The sequence below is a fragment of the Triturus cristatus genome, chromosome 5_1, assembly GCF_964204655.1.
Source record: "Triturus cristatus chromosome 5_1, aTriCri1.1, whole genome shotgun sequence".
Taxonomy (NCBI): domain Eukaryota; kingdom Metazoa; phylum Chordata; class Amphibia; order Caudata; family Salamandridae; genus Triturus; species Triturus cristatus.
Genome location: NC_140587.1, coordinates 83313625 through 83332991, shown reverse-complemented (window position 1 = coordinate 83332991; position 19367 = coordinate 83313625). Strand labels below are relative to the sequence as shown.

General features: G+C 49.6%; 1 pseudogene; it reads left to right on the top strand.

Moving 5' to 3' along the window:
* The first annotated feature begins 12505 nt into the window (after positions 1–12505).
* Positions 12506–18469, top strand: LOC146830263 (28S ribosomal RNA; annotated as a pseudogene).
* The last annotated feature ends 898 nt before the right edge of the window (positions 18470–19367 follow it).

The following is a 19367-nucleotide window of genomic DNA, read 5'->3' as shown; positions in this document are numbered from 1 at the left end:
TGCCAAGGGAGCCTCCCCCTGTTTGACTGGGTTCAAAAGCTCCGGCTAGGGCCCTGGGGAGGGTGGCCTCCCCTTCCCGGGCTCCGTCCTCGGTCCTGCTGCGTGGCAGGGTGCCCGGGACAGGGTCCCATAGGCCCGGGGAGGCTTCCCCTGTGCCTCTGGGCCTGGGAACCTGGCTGGGTCCAGGGGCCCTGCTGGGCCCCAGGTCGGGGGCTCCATCCCTGGGCCTCCTCCCCCGGCGTGCCACTATGCAAAAAGCACCGAGATGGGGTTCTGTTGTGCCTGGGGAGCCTCCCTCTGCTTGGCTGGGTTCAGAAGCTCTGGCTGGGGCCCCTGAGGGCCCCGGCAGGGCGGCCTCCTCACCCCGGGCTCCGCCTGAGGTCCTGCCACATGGCAGGGTGCCCAGGCCGGGGTCCCGAGGGCCCTTTGAGGCTGCCCCTTCGCCTCTGGGCCCAGGAGTCCCGGCTGGGTCCAGGGGCCCTGCTGGGTACCGGGTTAGGTCATTCAGCCCCGGGCCCCATCCCCCAGCCTGCCGCTCTACCAAGGGCCCGGGACGGGGGTCCGTCAGTCCCGTGCAGGCCTCCCCCGCTTCGCCTGCTTGTCAAGGTTTCAGCGGGCCCTGACCCAGAGGGCCCGTCGGCTCCTCCTTGCAGCTTCCATGGCTGAGGCCCAACTGGGGCCACGGGCCTCCGGCCCCCCATGCCCCAGTGCCCGCTCACTCTTTCGTTAGGGCACAGAGCGACCAGATGGCCTCCCTTTCGAGCCCGGTCATCTGGTCGCGCCTTTCCCCTCGACCATCTGGTCGCACCTTTCCCCTCGGCCATCTGGTCGCATGTAATGCTTTCCTATCGGGTGACCTGATGGCCGGGCTTCCCTGGAAGTCCGGATGAGGGCTCATTCGCCTCCCTGATCCCAGCGAGGGCTCCAGGAGGTCATGCACATTTGCTCCTTTGGTTCCCTCTGTCACCTTGTGTGCACGGATTATAAGAAAGGGGGGGTAATTTTCCTCCGGATTTCCTTCGGAATATTAGGGAGAGGGTCAGGCAGACCTCTGTGAGGTCCGGCGATTCTTAGACAGGGTAAGGCAGAACCCGGGCCTGCCCACCGGGGCCCCCAGGGGCCCGGGTACACACCTGCCTCTCGGCCCCTTTCCCAAGGGTCCTTTCCTCTGAGCCTGTTCAGTTAGACCTCCGTGAGGTCCGGCGATTCTGAGACAGGGGAAGGTAGCACCCGGGCCCCCTGGCCGGGGGCCCCAGGGGCCCAGGTCTGCACCTGTCTCTCAGCCTCTTCCTGATGGGCCTTTCCTCTGAGCCTGCTCGCCCCGGGAGCAGGCAGGGATGAAAAGTCGGCATCCCTCCCCACACACAGGGCAGCCTGCCAGGGGATGCCCCGGCCATACTCTGATCGATTGGGCACTCTCGCGGAGCGCCTGGTAACGCTTTTTTCCTCCCAACGGTGCAGTCAGACTCCCAGAGGGGAAGCCTTGAACAGGGCCCCCGGGCTGTCTTGCTGCGTGGGCAGTGGACGGACGTCGTCACCTTTCTCCCACCTCTCCTGCGCCCGCAGGTGGTGAAGGACTGGGCAATTTTTAAGACCCAGCGGTACCAGGGGACAACACCAGAGACCTTCGGGGTTCCCCTGTTTTGGCATACTAAACAAACAGAGACACGGGACTCATCCTCTGGCGTCGAAAGATCGTGTTTAATGACTGCAGTCAGGAACAGAAGTCACAGAAGTATCATACGAGATAGATTCTACGGAGACTGCTCGATTTGTACAAAGCAGGTCGCTCCTTAAATACTGAATATTATGCCTCGGGCAAACATTCCTACAAGTTTACAATTATTCCCGTTTCTGTATTCCAAACAATAAGATCACACAACATCACATTCCCATCTCCAGGTGTCCGGCCTTCAATCACACAATTCTGACATCCCTCTATTGAAAGGCCGGACCGCCCCATAATAAAATTGCTCACCTCCTCATCATAAAAGGCTAGAGGGAAATACAGGGACAGATGCAGAAAATAGGAGAGTCAGATAAGACATATTCGTAGGCAAATAAAAGAAGCGTGGTCTATTGTATCAGGGTCAGTAATCTTGCTCAAGCAGGACAAGACAGAGAACCGGTGTGGCAGGGTCAGCTTCGGGCGGCAGAGTCAGCTTTCGCCAAGTCATGCGGAATTCAGCAGAACGTACACTAAGGAATACGTGTCCTCGTGAGGTTACCCAAACAGGGTCATCGCTCGGACATCGCACATTCACTGACTATGTGAGGGCAATGATTCAAAATGGATGTTGTGCACAAAATGAAACCCGTAGGTTTGAACACGAAAACCAGCAATATATGACAAATCCTTCAGTGCAGCGTTGCGAAAACACTCGCCCATACTAAACTCATCATTTGCGATTCACTAATACCAAAATCGTCACGGTGCCATTAGGTCCAAAACACGGGTTCAGTTTTCACGGAACCTCAGACCCTCCTTTTGCCCTTACATAGGCAAGCACTAATCGATATCTGAGTTGATACCTATTTTCATCAAATCACTGAGGTGTTGCTGAAGCATCATCCTTTCCATCAGTACCTCTCTAGTAATAGGCGGCCTTCTTATACAAGTCGCAGCACAAAGGCCACATAAGGCAGGACCACACTGGACACAGAGACAGCACGAAAACAGGAGAACTAAAACAACCCCAATGACCATCAGAATCTTCCATCCCCACGCAGATAATAGATTCCAAACCCATCCAGTTAGCGACCATTCTCCTTCATCCACATGTATAGAATCAGAGATCTTATGCAATTTGGAAATGGCCTCATAAACTGTCAGAGCATTATCCGGAATGAAAACACAGCAACTCGATCGGATCACTTTACATACTCCACCTCGATCTGCAAGTACAACGTCTAGAACCATACGATTCTGCAACGTCATAAGGCGATCCGCTTGAAGCTCAGCTGTCAAGTTACCAAGGGCACCAGCCGTTACATTAACAGTGGATTCAACTACACGAGTCAGTTGTCTCAGGTTCCTACTATTGACCATAGGTCCCCAAAATGGCAGGAAACCCATGAAGAAGTCTCCCACTTCCTGGCCAGCAGTATCCTCCTGACTAACAACACCTCTCACAACTCTAGTCTTGTGATAATCAGAGGCAGCAGTAAATGTCGGCGGTAGTAAGTTAGCAACATAACATGTTCCCGAAAAATCAGGGGGCAACCATGTGTATGCTCGATCATAACAGACAAAGTATGTACCCTTGGCAGCCAAAAACGCAGGGGAAGACTGTGATGGGAAAACGTACGTTTCAGTACAGTCACTCTTCCCTAGCTGAGCTCTCGGATTCTGACCATTGCCTTGCAAACAAAAACAACCTAAGTGGGGTACGACCCAAATCGGAGACGAACTCTTGCGCTGTTTCTCGCCCAGACTAATGCTATACCCAGTCGCATTCCAACCCACATAAGCTCGCAACTCATCTTTGGGAATGGATGAATATGCATCGATATCTCTACTCATATCGGTAACTCCTCTTACCATGGCTTTATTGCTGGAGCTATATTTTGTGCAGCGCGGTCGTCGCGGGGGATAGGTCTCCAGTGCAAAAAGGAACATAGTCTGGAATGCCCACGATGACCCATTATAGCTAAAAGGCAGAACTAGATACGGGATACCCTTATCAGCGGTATGCGGCATCAAACCACACACCCAGCAATTAGTCATATTCATCACTAGTTGGTGTTGGTGCAGGAGTTGAATAAACAAATTGTTTACAAACTCAGAACATCTAGCTTGTTCGTGTTCAGGCAAAGGGTGGAAGGAATGCGAAGAAGCAGTAGTAGCGGAAAAAGAAACGTGAGGAGGCACCGTAGACATAGCAGGTACAAAAATTAACTGGATAACAAAAACAACTCCACCCACCAAAGTTATCAAGACAATCAAAAACATTAGGGCACACTGGATCAGGAAACATTTGTTGTGCAATATTTCATGCCATTTCACTTTACGCTTAATCACAGTATTAACACCTCGCAGCTCAGGAAGCTCCATCCTCTACTCGAGCCGTCCGTGGCGGTTGGTTTGTACCTGTTCAGAAATACGTCCGTTAGCCTTGGGAGTTCCCAAAAACTAACCGGGGAAACCAACCTAGTGTCTGGTAACCTGCAAATCAAAACTAGGCACACGTCACGGCCCGACGGCGAACCCGGATGGCCGGTTCAAGAACACACATACAGCAAACTTCCTGGCTGAGGAGAATACAATTGTCCAAAAATGAGTTGTCAGGGCAGAGGAGGCAAAAGAAAACAAAAAAAGGGGTATTCACTTTATTAGTCCTTGGAATGGGAGCGTAAAGAGTAACGATGTCTTCCAGGTTGTTTCTGCTCTTCGAACAAAGGACCAGATGACAAAACAGTGTTCAATTGTTCAGGTGAATGTTTGAATGGAGTAATGTTCGGATCCAGGGGCAAAGGCACAGTTCCAGGTGGAGCAGCAGTGTTCTTCAGTTTAGCTGACTCAAGACTGTTGAATCATGCATCGCTGAACGGGACAAGCCTAGGAACACACTCTGTCTCAGAACTGCCAATTCCCTGTCTAATCCACTTGTCATATGGTAAAGGAAGTGGTACACGCTTCGTATGGGCAGCGTGCACCAAATGCTTTCTTCCAGCCAATCGAACAGCAGTCCGTGTTGACAACAGGACCTGGAACGGTCCAATATATCTTGGCTCCAAGTTTCTGGATTTCCCAAAGTTCTTTACGACAACCAAATCGCCAGGTTGTAAGTTGTGTCCTGGTCCCTCTGTTGGTTTTGGCAGAGCCTCAAAAACCTGTTGATGAATGGCACTTAGTTTAGCAGTCAAGTCATAAAGGTTATCGATCAACATGGGATATTCGAGCTGGGTAAATTCCTTAGGTCTAGGGACTCCCCAAACGTTCGCAGGACGACCAAACACAATTTCATACGGGCTAAGCCCTACTCGAGAGTGAACAGTCGCCCTAGTGGACAGAAGAGCCAAAGGCAATGCATCTGACCATGACAATCCAGTAGTTGTTTGGATCTTGGCTAACTTCAATTTCAGAGTCCCGTTATAACCCTCAACAAGACCTGCGGACTGTGGATGATTTGCACTATGGAACTTCTGCCTAATCCCCAAACCCATACACACACTCTTCATAACCTTTCCCACAAACTCACTTCCATTATCCGACCATACAATCCGTGGCATGCCGAACCTAGGGAAGAACTCTTTGAGAAGGACTTTGGCTGTAGACAGGGCTGTATTATCTTTCAAGGGGTAGGCTTCGATCCATCGTGAAAATGCACAAACTACAACAAGGACATACTTAAGGTTGTTACACCTTTCCATATGAATGAAATCTAATTGAATAATCTCAAAGGGACAAGCCGCGGGACCAAAATGACCAGCTGGAGTTGGAGTTCCCTTGCCAGGATTATGCATCAGGCACACCATGCAATTCTTAACCACCCTCTCCGCACACTTAGAAATTCCATCATTCTTCCATACTGGGGCCAACAACTTGCAAATTCCTTTCGCACTAATGTGTGCCATTCCATGTGCCATTGTAACTACTGCAAGCACATACGCATCGGGTAACATCCATCTCTGATGTTCAGACAGATCAATCCAATAACCAGTCGAATCTAATTTACCCATACTTTCTTTCCACACATTCTTCTCACTCTCAGTAGCCTCCTTCTGAATTGACTTCACACTCTCAATCGTATTTTCACACATTCCAGCATCCGTAACCCATCTTGCAGAACTTGCAACATACATTCGACTCATCATGTTCTTTGCCGTCTCTTTCGCAACCTCATCTGCAAACGCATTACCACGACCAACATCATCCATAACCTTCCGATGCGCACTGCACTTCACAATCACAACTTGCTTTGGCAAAGTAAGTGATTCCAGAAGCTCATTCACCAATTGTCCATGCTGTATTTTTGTCCCGTGGGACGTCAAAAATCCTCTCTCTTTCCATAATCGTCCAAAACTGTGTGCAACACCAAACGCATACTGACTGTCGGTAAACACATTCACTCTCTTTCCCTCGGCCAAGACACATGCTCTCGTCAACGCAATCAACTCTGCAGCTTGTGCAGAATTCTGACTTACTCTCGCAGTCTCAACAATCGTAATCAATGTCGTCACAGCATCCGCAGCAGTCACATCACCATTCGGCAACTTAAAGCACGAACCATCCACATACAAAGTACCATCCGGATCTGACAACGGGGTATCTTTCAAATCGATCCGACCCTTCGTTTCTTCTTCAGTTCGCAAACAACAATCATGTGGTTCTGAATCACTCGACTCTACAGTAGTCGGCAACAATGTGGCTGGATTCAACACACTACATATTTTAATCTGGATATGGCTTGCCAAGAGTGTCATCTCATAGCCTGACAACCTAGCACTCGTAAGATGTTGAGTTTTCGTCCTGTTCAATAGAGTATCTACTGCATGTGGAACCATTACCACTAACATATTATCCATGACCAGACCAGCAGACTGTCGAATAGACACAGCAGCTGCCGCTGTCGCTCTAAGACAACTCGGCAATGCTCTTGCTACTGGATCTAAAGTCGAAGAAAAATACGCACACGGACGCTGTTTATCACCAAATTGTTGCGTCAACACACTCAACACACAACCCTCTCTTTCGTGAACGTATAGTGTAAACGGCTTACTGTAGTCGGTAGTTCCCAACACAGGAGCTGAACACAACGCATCGCGTAACTCAGAAAAGCTCTTCTGACAGTCATCAGACCAAGGCAGAGGATTCGAAACATCTTTGCACGTGAGAGCTAACAAAGGCTTTGCTAACAAGGAAACATTTGGGATCCATTGTCTGCAGTATGATGTGATACCTAAAAAGGCACGTACTTCTCTTTGAGTGCTTGGCACAGTCATTTGAGCAATTGCTCTAATTCGTTCCGGGGTCAACCTTCTTCCCTCCTTTGACAAGAGATGACCTAAGTAGGTTACTTCTTGGCAACAATATTGTAACTTAGAAGGAGACACCTTATGATGTAAATCAGACAAATGCTGTAGCAAGGAAATCGTAGCCGCTTTGCAAGTTGCCTTGTCATCAGCAGCTACTAAAAGATCATCGACGTACTGGATCAGAGCAGCACCAACAGGTAACACAAAGGTATCAAGCTGGCTTTTCAGAGCCTGACTATATATCGAAGGACTCTCACAATAACCTTGAGGTGCGCGCTTGAATCTAAAGCTACGACCACCCAAGGAGAAACCAAAAATGTCCCTACTCTCTTCTGCTATCGGGATGCTAAAGAAGGCATTCTTCAAGTCAATCACCGAGAACCAGGCAGCTGAAGCAGGAATCAATGTCAATAAAGCTGTAATGTCGGGAACCACAGGAAACTGTGGAACCACAATCTTGTTCACTTTTCTAAGATCAATTACAAACCGATACACAGGAGGTTGGGAAGAATCGGTACGTTTCAAAATCGGCAAAACAGGACTATTACACACGTTACCTCGTGTTTCTTCAATCAGACCCTTCTGGATCAAATCATGGATGATCGCTAAGAGTGCTCGTTCACCATCGCTCGAAATTCGATATTGCGGAATTCGCGGTAATCTGACATTCGGTCTAAGCTGAACAACATATGGAGGAATTTCCAAAAGACCCACATCATTAGGACCCGTAGCCCAAAGAGATTCAGGGAGTGAACGCAGTTCTGGTGGAAGTCTATCTGTCGACACATACATAGGAGAGATCACTTTCCTACCCAATGTAAGTTGTACTCCCGAAGGGGAACAATGCAACATCGCATACAATTGTTTCAACAGGTCCAAACCCAACAAGTTCTCACCACAACCAGTAGTCAAAATCAACGGTGCTTCTAACTCACGTGGTCCAATTGAAAGGGACAAAGGACTAGAGACTAGATTACGAACAGGGGCGCCAGAAAATCCTACTGAGACATTCGTTAAGCCAGACAAAGGTGCGCCAGGGAGTTTAGAATGTATGATTGAACTTTTTGCCACACCAGTATCCAACAGAAACGGCTCAACCACACTTAATATAGCTACTGAAACGTAAGGCCCACTCTGATCGACTGGAACTGACACTACTCCCTCTCTTTGTCCATGGCTATCCTAGCAATCATTATACGCAGCACTCTCGCCCTCGACATAGTAATCATCTACATGGTACTGTGGAGATCTACCAGATTGCACCTTCGATTGATCAAAACAATTAAGAGAACTCTGTGACGGAAGAGAACGCTCATTCTGAGAAAACGCAACACCACGTCCTCTACCTGTAGAGACTTGTTGAAAACCACCACGACCTCTCTGAACTAGCACACCATTCATACGTTGTCGCAAAACAGGGCACTCGTTCTTATAATGACCCTCTTCCTTGCAGTATGCACATTGATTCAATCCTAACAAGGGCCGAGAAGCGAAATACTCCGGTCTCAGTGGTACTTTCGGGAACTGTGTCTGTTGCTGAAATTGCGAACGTTGCTGCAAATCGTTCTGATTCGAGCGAGGCAGATACGCCTGCTGCAACAACACCTTAGTCTTCAAGTCCTTCGTTTTCTTTTCTACTCGTTCCTTTTCTTCCTTATCTCAGTTCTCGTAATATTGGGCTGTAGCTAGAATCTGAGCCGTTGAAGAAACAGCCCAAGCACTTTCTGAGTCTTTCAATTTGTTGCACAAGTCAGGCAACAAGTTAAACACGAATTTATCGACAAATAGTCTCTGGCCTCCCTCCGAACTCATGTCTTGACCACTGTGGTCCACAAAAGTCTCTTCAAATCGCGTGAAAAAGTCGGACACACTTTCATCCTTCTTCTACTTACAAGCCGACAATTTATCCCAGTTAACTCTCAACGCTGGCATCAAAGTCTTAATCAAATTAACCATCCTATTCGGTAACTCCGCTACTAGGGGCTCAGGCTTTGCACCTCCTACTTGGAGAGCATCCGCAGATAAAATAGCCATCCAGGTACCACCTAACTCGTTCGGATGAACCTCATGGCGGATCTTTGCCCATATCGGTTGTGGCACTACATTGCCAAACAACATCTCCATATCTGCAATGTTCATAATACAAGCGTCCACTGTCTGGGACAATTCCTTATAGTAACCAGCAGGATTCTTACGTGGGTCTGGCAAAGTCTGTTTTAATGCTAATACTTCAGACCTTTTCCATGGGACATGTATCTAAACTCTCTGAAAATGTGCTGGAGCGGCCTGAATACCTCTCCCTGCATCAGCCTGTACCGCATCACGCCATACTGGCGGGACCTCTCTCATAGGATACTGTCCTAACGTCTTCATTGCCGAAGAATCATTCGCAAACAAAGCTCTAGAGGGCAGTACAGACCTATAGGCAAGAAGCCGTTCTAACGCATGTCTAGCTTCAGAACCCACTATCATACCTTTCGCAAATTGACTCTGGAGTTCGAGCATTTCAGTAGGGGCTGAGTCTAATTCGTTGTTATCCCATTCATCTCGCAACAACTTACACATCTCCTCAAACACATACCTCTGAGTCGGTTCATTCCATTGAGAAAATGTATCGTAAACTATACGAGAACTATACCAATCGGGTTTCAAAATCCACCTATGAGCCATCGAATCTAATAAGGCTCATTCCCCAGGGTCAGGGAGCTGGCTACGTCTCTGCGTGGAATCAGAAACGACGGGCGCAATTAGCGACCCAAAAAGAGGAGTCAGAAAACTAGGGACGGTGTTGGTTACTCGCCGACGAACGGAAGGTGAAATAGACATAAGAGCAGGAGAGACAGCGTTCAATGAAAGCAAAGGAGCAAAAGGAGTAACAGAAACAGGAGTAACAGACGTAGTAAGGTGAGGTGTAGTAGTTAAAGACGAAAGAGGCAACCCAGGAAGAGGGGGTGCCGGAGGAACATAACCCAGCTGAGGAACAGGAGCAGGAACAGGTGGTGGAGGAGGAACTACCAAAGGCTGACCAGCAGCCGGTTGTACAGCAGGGGGAACCAAAAGAGCTGTAGGACTTTGTACATAAGGAGGTGGCAACTTCAATAAATAAGACATCAGAGGATCCTTTTCAGGGTCCTCTATCGGCTTATCGGGACATGATGGCAAAACAGGGTAGCACTTATCAATTGCCATGCTATATTGTCTAGTGGAAATCTCGATCGCTTTCTCTTCTTCACCTTCCTTAAACTGCCTAGCAGCTTGCATAATCGTGACACCTTTTTCTCGTTTATCCTTTTTAGCCTGTTTGATTTCTTTCTGCTTGGCTTCTTTGCGCCATAGACGAAAGGAGTCAAACATCGCCGGCCGGGTTTTCTTCTTAAATAATTTCGCTTCCAAATTATCCAAAATTGAAGTTTCAAAGCTACCATGTTGTGGCCATCTGAGAACACCATCTTTCCTCGTATAGTGGACCCATACCGCATTATACGTGATGGGGCCCACACCATGCTTCGAATAGAGTTCATAAGTCGGAGTTCCAACCGGAGGTATCGGACAAGAGTCCTCCAATCGGGAATCCTTGTTGCAACATCCAAGACAAGACAAGAAACCAAGACTACGGTTAGGCATCTTCGCTCACTAACCGAGTTTCAAACTTCAAGGGGCTATCTCTACCGATACACTCGTAAATGTGCAAGACCCTCGGTTTTTGGGAACTGCAGCTACCAAATAATCCTAAGGACCAAACTAAACCAAATGCAATGGAACCATGCAAACCAAAACTAAGGACCAAAGAACTCAAGTTACCAAACAAAACTAAGGAACAAACCTGAGGACTGGGAGCGACCCACTTATACTTAACTGAAAGATCAATGACGTCACCAGGAAGACCCGTCTATCGTCTCGCCGTACTAAGGACTACGCCAGGCTCCAAAACAGGTCGATAGTCAGGGCGCCAGTCCTTTGCAGATGTCTGGAAGCGGGAACCTTCGCGGGGAAAGACCTTCGGACCACTTATGCGACATACATGGATCGATGAAGTGGGGTGCACCTCCCTCGGAAATTTCACACGAAGCTCCTCACAATCTTCAGGCTAGGACTGGGACCGCTCGATGTCGAGCCACGCTTGGGCGCCAACTGAAGGACTGGGCAATTTTTAAGACCCAGTGGTGCCAGGGGACAACACCTGAGATCTTCGGGGTTCACCTGTTTTGGCGTACTAAACAAACCGAGACACGGGACTCATCCTCTGGCGTCGAAAGATCGTCTTTAATGACTGCAGTCAGGAACAGAAGTCACAGAAGTATCATACGAGATAGATTCTACGGAGACTGCTCGATTTGTACAAAGCAGGTCGCTCCTTAAATACTGAATATTATGCCTCGGGCAAACATTCCTACAAGTTTACAATCATTCCCGTTTCTGTATTCCAAACAATAAGATCACACAACATCACATTCCCATCTCCAGGTGTCCGGCCTTCAATCACACAATTCTGACATCCCTCTATTGAAAGGCCGGACCGCCCCATAATAAAATTGGTCACCTCCTCATCATAAAAGGCTAGAGGGAAATACAGGGACAGATGCAGACAATAGGAGAGTCAGATAAGACATATTCGTAGGCAAATAAAAGAAGCGTGGTCTATTGTATCAGGGTCAGTAATCTTGCTCAAGCAGGACAAGACAGAAAACCGGTGTGGCAGGGTCAGCTTCGGGCGGCAGAGTCAGCTTTCGCCAAGTCATGCGGAATTCAGCAGAACGTGCACTAAGGAATACGTGTCCTCGTGAGGTTACCCAAACATCGCCCATTCACTGACTATGTGAGGGCAATGATACAAAATGGACGTCGTGCACAAAATGAAACCCGTAGGTTTGAACACGAAAACCAGCAATATATGACAAATCCTTCAGTGCAGCGTTGCGAAAACACTTGCCCATACTAAACTCATCATTTGCGATTCACTAATACCAAAATCGTCACGGTACCATTAGTTCCAAAACACGGGTTCAGTTTTCACGGAACCTCAGTGGGTGACCGTTTTCGAGAAGTTGCCTGTGACTCTTGGCTGTGGATCACTCGGCTTGCGCTTCAATGAAGAACGCTGCTAGCTGCGAGAATTAGTGTGTTCCTCCGTCTGTCTGAGGGTCGCTCGATCGTCAATCGCCCCGGGGCTTCCCCAGGACGCACCTAGGGCTGTTGCAGGGTTAGCTCCGCTGCCCTTCGTCCCCCCACAAGGTCAGACCCCGATCGACCGTGGCAGGGTCCCTCACTGGGTCCTGCCATGGAGGTACACTGCCGGTGCGCCTAGCCCCGCTTCCCCGCCTCGGCGAGGGTGGGGGGTAGGCAACCGGTCCGCCCCGGGCCCGACCTGGGGCACCTGGCTACGTGCCGCATGTGGCTGTCTGTGGTGCCCCACCGGCTGCCCGCACGCATGTGCCTTGGGTGCCCACCTTCACAGCTGGCTTCCTGGGGAAGGCACCTGGCCTTCCCCGGCGGCTCCCCCCGACGCTTTGGCATTTTTTGCCGAATACGACCTCAGATCAGATGTGGTGACCCGATGAATTTAAGCATATTACTAAGCAGAGGAAAAGAAACTAACCAGGATTCCCTTAGTAATGGCGAGGGAAGAGCCCAGCGCCGAATCCCTGCCCATTGGCAGGCGCAGGAAATGTGGCGTTCAGAAGACTGACTCCCCGGGGTCGCTCAGAGGGTCCAAGTCCATCTGATCGAGGCTCACCCCTTGGATGGTGTTACGTCAGGAGCGGCCCCCGGCGCGTCAGGATTGGGTCTTCTCAGAGTCGGGTTGCTTGGGAATGCAGCCCAAAGCGGGTGGTAAACTCCATCTAAGGCTAATTAGGGGCACAAGACCGATAGCCAACAAGTACTGTAAGGGAAAGTTGAAAAGAACTTTGAAGAGAAAGTTCAAGAGGTCGTGAAACTGTAGAGAGGTAAACGGGTGGGGTCTGTGCAGTACGCCCGGAGGATTCAACACAGCGGGAATGTCGGTGGCCCGGGAGTTCCGGATCCCCTCTGCGGAACTGGTGCCCAGGCCCTACCCAGCCCCCGCAGGGCACATTCCCTCCGCGGCTTTGCGCTGCGACTGGCTCCGGGTCATCTGGGAAGGCTTCGGAGTGGCAGGTGGCCCTCCACTCTGGCAGAGGGTGTTACAGCCCCCTGGCAGCAGCTTTGCCATGTCCGTGGGGCTGAGGGAGATTCAACTGCCTCTGTGCCCTCCCACGGATACCTGTTCCCGGGGGAATGGGGCCCCCTGCTCCCGGCTCGACTGTCGACTGGTGCGGACTGTGCTCAGTGCGCCCTGACCGCTTCGCGCCACCGGAAACTCTGGTGGAGGTCCGTAGCGGTCCTGACATGCAAATTGGTCATCCGACCTGGGTATAGGGGCGAAAGACTAATCGAACCATCTAGTAGCTGGTTCCCTCCGAAGTTTCCCTCAGGATAGCTGGTGCTCGGAGCTCCCAGTTTTATCGGGTAAAGCGACTGATTAGATGTCTTGGGGCCGAAACGATCTTAACCTACTCTCAAACGTTAAATGGGCAAGAAGCCGGGCTCGCTGGCATGGAGCCGGGCATGGAATGAGAGTGCCCAGTGAGCCACTTTTGGTAAGCAGAACTGGCGCTGCGGCATGAACCGAACACCGGGTTAAGGCGCTTGATGCCAACCCTCATCAGACCCCAGAAAAGGTGTTGGTTGATATAAACAGTAGGACGGTGGCCATTGAAGTCGGAACCTGCTAAGGAGTGTGTAACAACTCACCTGCCGAATCAACTAGCCCTGAAAATGGATGGCGCTGGAGCGTTGAGCCCATACCCGGCCATCGCCAGAGCTTAGAGCCGCGGGGGCTAAGCCGCGACGAGTAGGAGGGCCGCTATGGTGCACACAGAAGCCCGGGGCAAGGGCCCGGGTGGAGCCCCCATCAGGTGCAGATCTTGGTGGTAGTAGCAAATATTCAAACGAGAACTTTGAAGGCCAAAGTGGAGATGGGTTCCATGTGAACAGCTGTTGAACATGGGTCAGTCGGTGCTAAGAGATGGGCGAGCGCCGTTCGGAAGGGACAGGCGATGGCTTCCATTGCCCTAGGCCGATCGAAAGGGAGTCTGGTTCAGATCCCCGAACCCAGAGTAGCTCAGACGGGTGCCCTTGCGGCGTCCAGTGCGGTAACGCAAATGATCCCAGAGAAGCCGCCCTGAAATGGGTTCACCCGAGAGAGGAGCCCGAGCCTTGGAAAGCGTCGCGGTTCTGGCGGCATCCGGTGAGCTCTCGCTGGTTCTTGAAAATCCAATAGAGATGGTGTAAATCTTGCGCCGGGCCGGACTCATGTCTGCAGCAGGCCTCCAAGGTGAACATCCTCTGGCATGTTGGAACATTGTAGGTAAGGGAAGTCGGCAAGTCAGATCCGTAACTTCGAGATAAGGATTGGCTCTATGGGCTGGGTAGGTTGGGCTGGGCGCGCGCTGCGGCTGGATGAGGCACCTCCCCCGGGTCGGCGGCGGCTCCGGACACAAGCTGGGCCCTTCCTATGTACTGCCCCAGCTGCGGTGGTCACCTCTCACCATGCCCCCTCCATGGGTGTGGAGCCGGCGTTCTGCCTCAGCCGGCGCCTAGCAGCTGACTTAGAACTAGTGCGGACCAGGGGAATCCGACTGTTTAATTGAAACAAAGCCTCGCGAAGGCCCGAGGCGGGTGTTGACGCAATGTGATTTCTGCCCAGTGCTCTGAATGTCAAAGTGAAGAAATTCAATGAAGCGCGGGTAAACGGAGGGAGTAACTACGACTCTCTTAACCTATTCTCGGTTGTAGTGGCCTTTACCTCCCAGTGGTCCAGCCGGTAACTGCCTCTATAGTGCTAGACTCTGCGTAGAGAAGTCTATAGATACAGGCCAAACAAGGTTCTATCATGGCGGCAAGTGTGATAGTGAGAAATGGCGAAGCAAACAAACAGAATTCCAGATGGGGTCGTTCCTGGAGATTAAAAATCCTGTTAAGATGGCGTAAGGAGGTGCTGTCTTTTCCAGAAATCATTCACCTCCTCACTAAATTTGACAATCCAGCACCCGCTTCAAACAATGCAACAAGCAACAACGATTCAGATCACGATATAGGCCTTAGTTCACCCTCCATAGCAGAAGAAGACACAACAGTAGACCTCAGCGAAACAATTGAGTTTGTGGCCTCCTCAGCCAAGAATGACATCGTCACAGCCAACTTTGAAAATCTAACTGATGTGTACGAGGCCAGCAAAGAATCAATAACAAAGAAAAGTGACTACACAAAAAAAGTCACATATTGGAAATACCCAAACGAAAAGTATAAATGTGACTTGTGTGGAGACATATTGGGAACTTTTAAAGATTTGAGAAAACATGTCTCCAACAAGCATAAAGGCTTCTATCTCAAAACTTATTGCTCAAAATGTGACAAAGAAGCCGAATACAAGAATATTGCATGATATTATGCCAAATGTAAAGGAAGACCCCAAAAAGGAGAGCTGCCATTCCTGTGAAGCTGCTGTGACCTCAGATTTGGAACAAAGATTGGAGTTTCATAGCATGCTCGGCATGCGCATCCAAGAGCGCAAAATTAGGCTAGACTATCAGCTCTAGCAAGCAGCAAACCATCAAAATTATGGTCACAGGAAGAAATACTGCTATTAGCAGAATTGGAAAAAGTGTATGAGAACAAGAGAAATATTAATGTGCTGATGGTTCCACAAACAGAAAACAAATTGCAGAAAAAAGAAGAGGTAGAAGAGATAAGAGTAAAAAAATCGGCAAAAGATGTACTGCAAACATCAAGCGTTTCTGAGAATTACTCTTGCGTAGAACCAGAGGTTACAGTGAAAGTAACAACAGAAAAGTGAAGAGACTTTGTCAATTGCAAACGTCCGTAAAAATTCAAGAACTTTGAGCTGGAGGATAGAATCACAGAAGTCGAGAAGTACACCCAAAACATAGAGCAACACGATGCTGCTATGGATCTGATGGATGAGATAGTGACATATATCTCAGAAAACACCACTGATATAAGTCCTGGACCAGCAAATCGTAGAGAATCAGCAAGTGAACTCAATAATGAGCCTATGAACTCTGCTCAAGATGAGGTCCAGAATGCCTCAGTAGGAAACTAGATAACAAAAAAGACAAGAAAAATGGAAGGCTTAATCGGACACACAAGAAAAATTATGCAAAAGCTAAGGGCAGCTATAAAGAATACCAGGCAATGTTTAAAAAAAGACAAAAAGAAAATTGCCAGGATTATCACTGATGGGGCAGAAGATGCCACTTGCCAAATCAGTGATGATGACATTTTCCAATACTACAAAGGCATAATTGAAACAGAAAACAAGAAAAACCCTAAATTCATACCCATTCATAGAATACCGGACGAATGGGAAATTGGGAATTTATGTAAAGAAATTAAACTGCTCGAAATCACTAATGCTTTTAGAAGACTCAGATTTAAAGAAAGCAGTGGGGCCTTATAAGATTGGTCTGAATGACTTGTATAAGTTGCATAGCAGGCAACCAAGAATGCTGCCCAGAATTCTATCGTCTTGGTTATCGATGAGAAGAGTACCAGAAAGTATCAAAAAGAACCGATCAATATTGATACCTAAGAATGTACCGATTAGTGAACTTAAAAAAATCAGTAATTGGCATCCAATTACCATTGGTACTGCATTCATGAAGGTATTCACAAAAATATTAACTAAGAGACTCTCATTTTTGGTTGAATTGAATACAAGACAAAAAGGCTTCATGAAGGTCACTAGCAGTAGTGTTCATATATATCTCAAAAGCCTTTGACTCTCTCAGCCATGGTCACACGGTCACATTCTACAGAGCTCCATCATACATCAGAGACATAATTAAAGACTTAAACATTGACTCAACAACATTTTTCAAGGGAAAGAACAACAAAGCAACTCCTGAAATAACAATGAAATCTGGGGTTAAACAAGGTGACTCTTTATCCCCACTGCTATTTAACATTGCCATGGATCCTCTGATCTGTGATCTTCAGAAAAACGGAAAGGGCTTAACATTCGGATCTGATGGTCTTATTGAGCAACTCACCGCTCTCGCCTTTGCCAATGACATTGCAGTACTCAGCAGCACCTGGGAAGGAATGAGTACAAATCTGAAAATCATTGACAAATTCAGTAAAACAACAGGATTAAAACTTAATGTGAAAAAGACACATGGATTTTATATCACCATAAAGATAAAATCCTGATTAACAATTGTAAACCATGGCAGTTTGAAAAACAAAATATTGAAAACATTCATCCAGGAAAAAGTGAGAGATACCTCTGATTGACCTTTGATCCACACACTGGCCATACAAGCAGCAGCAAAATTAATGAGGTTCTTGTTAATTGGGCTCAAAAACGTGATAATCTACCACTTAAGCCCACGCAGAAAATAGAAATTTTGTGTCAGTGGGGAAAGAAATCCCTGTTGAGCTTGACTCTTGTCTGGCACTATGAAGAGACCTGAGAGGTGTAGGATAAGTGGGAGGCCCTTGGGCTGCCGGTGAAATACCACAACTTTTATTGTTTTTTCACTTACCCAGTGAGGCGGGGGGTGAGCCCCATGGGGCTCTCGCTTCAGGCTCCAAGCACCCAGTTCCAGTCGGGCGCAACCCGCTCCGTGGACAGTGGCAGGTGGGGAGTTTGACTGGGGTGGTACACCTGTCAAACGATAACACAGGTGTCCTAAGGCGAGCTCAGCTAGGACAGAAACCTCCTGCGGAGCAGAAGGGCAAATACTCACTTGATCTAGATTTTCAGTATGAATACAGACCGTGAAAGCGGGGCCTCACGATCCTTCTGACTTTTTGGATTTCAAGCAGGAGGTGTCAGAAAAGTTACCACAGGGATAGTAGGCTTGTGGCAGCCAAGCATTCATAGCGACGTCGCTTTTTGATCCTTTAATCTCAGCTCTTCCTATCATTGTGAAGCAGAATTCACCAAGAGTTGGATTGTTCACCCACTAATAGGGAACATGACCAGGGTTTAGACCGTTGTGAGACAGGTTAGTTTTACCTTACTGATGATGTGTTGTTGCAATAGTAATCCTGCTCAGTACGAGAGGAACCACAGGTTCAGACATTTGGTGTATGTGCTTGGCTGAGGAGTCAATGGGGCGAAGCTACCATCTGTGGAATTATGACTGAACGCCTCTAAGTAGGAATCCCCCCTAAACCGTAATGATACCGCAGTGCAGTGGAGCCTCAGTTGGCCTGGGATGGCATGCCTGTCTCGGGGGGCCGGTGCGAAAAAAATGCTCGCTTGGGGACTGGAGTGCGGACGGAAGGGGGCTGCCTCCATCGCCCTTAGTGCACCGCATGTTCGTGGGGCACCTGGTGCTAAATCATTTGTAGACAACCTGATTCTGGGTCAGGGTTTCGTAAGTAGCAGAGCAGCTACCTCGCTGCGATCTATTGAAAGTCATCCTCTGAGCAAAGTTTTTGTCTTTCCGTGCGTGGGCTTCCGTGGAAGCCCTCCTTCACCACACACAGGGGTGGGTCCCTCTGCCGCCGGGACGGTGGGAGGGACGCGGAGGGGGCGACTTGGACTCACGGAAGGCTGGCTCCACCATGTGCCCTCCAGCACGGAGACTTCCCCCTCCCGTCCCTGTGCCACTGGGGTGTGGGGATGGGGGCCACCATTCCTTGCAGGTCAGCAGGATGACCAGATAGCCTGGGCCAGCCGGCCCCACCCCCCTTCCTCCAAACAAGTCGAGCAGGGAGGTGAGCAGCCCCGGGGAATGAGCCTCCCGAGCAGCAGCCTTGGAGCGCCTGGCCACCATCACTGTCATCGGATGGCACAGGTGACTGGGTCTGACTGTCTCAGGCCACCTGGGCACTGGGTCCTCCTGGGCCATCTGGTTGCTTGGCTGCGCGACCAGATGGCCCCGCAGGCTGGGTGACCAGATGGCCCTGCGGGCCGGGCGACCAGATGGCCCTGCAGGCCGTGTGACCAGATGGCCCTGCGAGCCGAGTGACCAGATGGCCCAGCAGGCTGGGTGACCAGATGGCCGGCCTACAGGCTGGGCTTTATCTGACTTTTGTCCTTACCCAGGATTCTGTAAGCCTCCACTGGGAGCTTAATAGTCGAGGAACATGGGGTCCCCGGGCAGGCTGGCGGGGAGAGGACGTGGCCTGGGCTTAACTCTCTTTGGTTCCTGCCGAGGGTCCGGGTACTGGGGTCGGAGGTCCAATGGGGCCTGGGGACCTGGGAAGGCTCTCCTGCCTGTCTAAGGTTTGGAAGCTGGGACTGGGCCCAGGGCTCGAGCTCTGTCCGGCAGGCCCCGGGGTGCTGGAGCCCCCTGTCCTGCAAGCCAGCTGAGGGTCCGAGCACTGGGGATGGG